Below are 6,037 nucleotides of genomic sequence, written 5' to 3' on the forward strand. Positions count from 1 at the left end.
ACGTAGGAGATTATGTGTTATTATTCAACTTTCATTTAAGATTTTTTGCAGGAAAAATTCTCTCAAAATGGGAAGGTCCCTACATTATCGAGGAGGTCTATCGTTCTGGTGCTGCAAAAATCAACAACTTCGAAGGCACAAATCCAAGGGTGGTAAATGGTCAAAGAATTAAACATTATATTTCAGGTAATCCTATCAATGTTGAAACTAATATTATTGAAACCATAACCCCTGAGGAATACATAAGAGACACTTTCCAGAATGTTCGAGACTCTAAAAAGGCATAGGTACGTGGTACGGTAAGTAAACCGACTCCAAAACAACTCTAATGGCAATTTTTACCAGTTTTGGATTATTTAAGAATTTTAGGAAGAAAGAAGTAGTCCGAAAGGGACACGATGCTCCCATGAGAGAGGAGCCCCCCCCTGTAGGGCGTGCCCCCCTGTCTCGTGGGCACCTCGCGTGCCTCCCGGGCTCTGTTTTCTTGTATGTTACGTATTTTGGTCGGTAAAAATTCATTATATATACTCCCGAAGGTTTTGACCACCGTATCATGCAAATATCCTTTGTTTTCATTTTGAGTTGTTCCTGTTACAGATTTGGAACAAGATGTCGTCCCAAGATTCGGAGGGAGAGAGCTACATGGCTGATTATCTCGCAAACCCAAAAGTATATGGGGATGTGTAACAATATGGCTGGACCACAGAGGAAGAAGAAGACTATGATCCAAAGAGGAAGGAGGAGGCAAGCTCCGATGAAGAGGACGATCCACTACCTCAACCTGGTGATATGCGTGTGGAGTTCAAGAAGTCAAGCCTCCCTAAGGTTCAATCCATCCCACCATGTTTTTTGCAGGACAGCAAGGCAGCACTATGCAAAAAGATAATGAAACTTGAGCTCGAGAATGAGGATCTGAGGGAGGAAAATTTTAGCCTCAGACGCAAGCTAGAGAAGAAAAATGCAACAACTCCTACTTCACCACCTCCGAATAAATAATCACATGGGTATGGGCACTCCCCTTGGCAACTGCCAAGCTTTGGGGAGGTGCCCCGGTATCATATCACCATCACACTCCTATCTTTACCGCTTTATTTAGTTCGATCCTTTTAGTAGTATCTTGATCTAGTAGTTTGAAGTTTTTGATATCAAGTAGTTTTCAGTTTTGCTTTGTGATCTCTTTATGTAATCGAGTCGGTGTGCTATCTATAATAAAGATTACTGTTGAGTCAAGGGCTTTGCTTTGTTGCTATGATCTTGAGAAATTAGAAAGAACAAAAGAGTTCATATTGATCTTATGGATAGTGATAACTTCACACATAGAAAGTATGAGGCATAAAAATTGTTGAGAGTTGATGAACGTAGCCTTGGTCATCGTTGCAATTAATAGGAAGTGGTAAGGAAAGAGGGGTTCACATATAAATATATTATCTTGGACATCTTTTATGATTATGAAGCACTCATTAAGTATGACATGCTGAGTTGACGTTGGACAAGGAAGACAACATAATGGTTTATGTTTTCCGACATCTTAGTTAAAGTATATTGTCATTGACCTTCCAGACATGTTGAGCTTGCCTTTCCCCCTCATGCTAGCCAAATTCCTTGCACTAAGTAGAGATACTACTTGTGCTTCCAAATATCCCTAAACCCAGTTTTGCCATGAGAGTCCGCCATACCTACCTATGGATTGAGTAAGATCCTTCAAGTAAGTTGTCATCGGTGTAAGCAATAAAAATTGCTCTCTAAATATGTATGACTTATTAGTGCAGAGAAAATAAACTTTGTATGAACTTGTTGTGGAGGTAATAAAAGCGACGGACTGCATAATAAAGGTCCACATACAAGGGGCAATATAAAGTGACGTTCTTTTACACTAAGATTTTATGCATTAACCCTAAACGCGCATGACAACCTCTGCTTCCCTCTGCAAAGGGCCTATCTTTTACTTTATGTTTTTACTTTTCGCTTGAGTCAAGGTGATCCTCACCTTTCCCTTTTTCAGTTTATCCTTTGGCAAGCTCCTCGTGTTTGAAAGATCGTGATACATATATCCAATTGGATGTAAGTTGGCATAGACTATTATTGTTGACATCACCTAAAGGTGAATACGTTGGGAGGCAACACAATAAGCCCCTATCTTTCTCAGTGTCGGCTGAAACTCTATAACCACAAGTATTGCGTGAGTGTTAACAATTATAGGAGACTACGAGATAGTTGAGTATGTGAGCTTGCTGAAAAGCTCTATTATTGACTCTTTCCGATGTTGTGATAAATTGCAATTGCTTCAATGACTGAGATTATAGTTTGTTAGTTCCTAATGAAGTTTTTGAACCATACTTGACATTGTGAATTGCTTATTACTTGAACATAGGAAATCATATGACAAAATCCATATATGTTGTTGTTATTAGAATGATCATGATGCCCTCATGTCCAAATTTTATTTTTATCGACACCTCTATCTCTAAACATGTGGACATATTTTTCGATTTCGGCTTCCGCTTCAGGACAAGCGAGGTCTAAGCTTGGGGGAGTTGATACGTCCATTTTGCATCATGCTTTTATATCAATATTTATTGCATTATGGGCTGTTATTACACATTATATCTCAATATTTATCGCTATTCTCTCTTATTTTACAAGGTTTACCATGAAGAGGGGGAATGCTGGCAGCTGGAATTCTGGCTGGAAAAGGAGCAAACATTGGAAACCTATTCTGCACAACTCCAAAAGTCTTGAGACTCCATGAAACAATTTTTTAGAATTAATAAGAATTTATGAGCGAAAGAAATAGGCCAGGGGGCCCACACCCTGTCTAGGAGACAGGGGGGCGCCCCCCCCCCTAGGGCGCGACCCCCTATCTCCTGGGCCCCCTGGTGGGCCTCCGGCGTCCATCTTCTGCTATATCATCACTTTTACACTGGAAAAAATCGTGGGCAAGCTTACGGGATGAAACTCCGCTGCCACGAGGCGGAACCTTGGCGGAATCAATCTAGGGCTCTGGTGGAGCTGTTCTGCCCGGGACACTTCCCTCGGGGTGGGGGAAATCATCACCAACGTCATCACCAACGATCCTCTCATCAGGAGGGGATCAATCTCCATCAACATCTTCACCAGCACCATCTCCTCTCAAAACCCTAGTTCATCTCTTGTATCCAATCTTGTATCAAAACCACAAATTGGTACCTGTGGGTTGCTAGTAGTGTTGATTACTCCTTGTAGTTGATGCTATTTGGTTTACTTGGTGGAAGATCATATGTTCAGATCCTTTATGCATATTATTACTCCTCTGATTATGAACATGAATATGCTTTGTGAGTAGTTACGTTTGTTCCTGAGGACATGGGTGAAGTCTTGCTATTAGTAGTCATGTGAATTTGGTATTCGTTCAATATTTTGATGAGATGTATGTTGTCTTTCCTCTAGTGGTGTTATGTGAACATCGACTACATGACACTTCGCCATTATTTGGGCCTAGAGGAAGGCATAGGGAAGTAATAAGTAGATGATGGGTTGCTAGAGTGACAGAAGCTTAAACCCTAGTTTATGCGTTGCTTCGTTAGGGGTTGATATGGACCCATATGTTTAATGTTGTGGTTAGGTTTACCTTAATACTCCTTTTTGTAGTTGCGGATGCTTGCAATAGGGGTTAATCATAAGTGGGATGCTTGTCCATGTTAGGGAAGTACCCAAGTGTCGGTCCACCCACATATCAAATTATCAAAGTACCGAACGCGAATCTTACGATCGTGATGAAAACTAGCTTGACGATAATTCCCAATGTGTCCTCGGGAGCTCTTTCTTCATTATTAGAATTTGTCCTGGCTTATTCTTTGCTACATAAAGGATTGGGCCACCTTGCTGCACTTTATTTACTTTATTTACTTTTTGCTTGTTACTATTTATCTTATCACGAAACTATCTATGACCTACTATTTCGGTGCTTGCAGAGAAAACCTTACTGAAAACCGCTTATCATTTCCTTCTGCTCCTCGTTGGGTTCGATACTGTTACTTATGGAAAGGACTACGATAGATCCCCTATACTTGTGGGTCATCAGTCACCTATTAGGTGTTATGATCTGACAACCCCAAAGTGACAATAATCGGGATACTTCTCGGTGATGACCGTAGTTTGAGGAGTTCATGTATTCACTATGTGTTAATGCTTTGGTCTGGTTCTCTATTAAAAGGAGGCCTTAATATCCCTTAGTTTCCACTAGGACCCCGCTGCCACGGGAGGGTAGGACAAAAGATGTCATGCAAGTTCTTTTCCCTAAGCACGTATGACTATATTCGGAATACATGCCTACATTACATTGATGGATTGGAGCTAGTTCTATGTCACCCTATGTTATAGTTATTACATGAGGAATCGCATCCGACATAATTATCCATCACTGATCCAATGTCTACGAGCTTTTCACATATTGTGCTTTGCTTATTTACTTTTCCGTTGCCACCGTTACAATCTTTACAAAACTATTATCTTTAGTTTTGCCACTTTTACCATTACTATCATACTACTTTTCTACTAAATACTTTGCTGCACATACTAAGTTATCCAGGTGTGGTTGAATTGACAACTCAACTGCTAATACTTAAGAATATTCTTTGGCTCCCCTTGTGTCGAATCAATAAATTTGGGTTGAATACTCTACCCTCGAAAGCTGTTGCGATCCCCTATATTTGTGGGTTATCAGACCACGAACCCTTCAGCACTTCGTCGGCACGACGCTCAGAGGAATGTGGGAATTATTCTTTGGGACACGAAAACAGTGTCCAGATACTACAGAGGACATCAATCTTGACTGCAACCATCACGACACCTCGGTAAGCACTCGACTCCTGAACACAGCTTAGTTAAATTTCTCATAACAATATACTGAGAAAACCATACTCGGTCAGGCCTGGATAAAGAATGCAGAGAGAATTAGGTGTCTGGCCCCTCTTCCCGAAGACTCAGCTGATCCGGTGTTAACAAGGATGTTGGTTCCGCCACCATATCAAGTGCCGACGAAGGAAGACAAGGAGGAGAGCAAGAAGGCCCAGGGTGGCCCCCATTCTAGAGGTACGCCAGGCACCTCGTCCGGGAAGATTAGAACTCCCTCTTCCGAAGATAAAGGTGAAGGAGAAATTGACATCCCTTCTCCCCATGGGAAGAAGAGGACCGCCTCCGAAGACTTTAAGATAAAGGCTTCTAAGCGAGGGAAGATATCCCTGTCAGGGGGTTCTAGTTCGGGAGGCGATGTTGTCACGCAGTTCCTCCATAAGGACAAGCCCTTAGCTGAATAGTAAGTGAACAAGGGTGTCTTAAACATATCCCATTCTTTCCTGGTTGCAAGGGTAATATTTAAAATATATGTTTGCAGTCTGGCATGCAGCCTTCCTCAACGGTCCTCCTCCTCGAGGGATCTTCTTACAGAGATGATGAAGAGCGAGACGCTTCCACAGATCTCCCTGCCCAATGGGGCAGACAACCCCGAGGTGTCGTCCCGGAGGATCTCGCCCGATCAACAAGTGGTGCGAGGGACAATGAAGACTAGGCTCGAAGGTGACACTTCGGCCGTCGAGGGCCCGGGGTGTGTGGCCCCTATGGGGACCAACAATAAAGGCCTCGGACTATCCGATTTACAGCCAGAGACGACTCTAAGGTCGAGTAAACATATTCCTTTGAAGGGAGTCTGTACCCCTACAGCTACTTCCAAGGATCCGGAGGCGCCGGATACATTGATGGACATATTGTGGCATGCGCCCATCTCAGATGAACATCGTACCTTGATGGGTACGGTGGTTGAGAGGGTTCTGTCCGGGAAAAGCAGATTGAATGAAGCCTTTACGGGCCTGCTAAGAGGCTTCGAGGTACGTAATGTAATATTTTCAATTGTGCTATAAACGCAAAATGTGCATGTGTATAGATAGTAGCCCCTGAGACTCTGGTTGGCGTCCAAAGGGAGGCGATCAAAGGATCAAGAAAGATATGCCCAGGAAATAATCTGACTAATTGGAACACAGGCTGTTACATCCCTGGTAACTGC

The sequence above is a fragment of the Triticum aestivum genome, chromosome 2B, assembly GCF_018294505.1.
Source record: "Triticum aestivum cultivar Chinese Spring chromosome 2B, IWGSC CS RefSeq v2.1, whole genome shotgun sequence".
Taxonomy (NCBI): Eukaryota; Viridiplantae; Streptophyta; class Magnoliopsida; order Poales; family Poaceae; genus Triticum; species Triticum aestivum.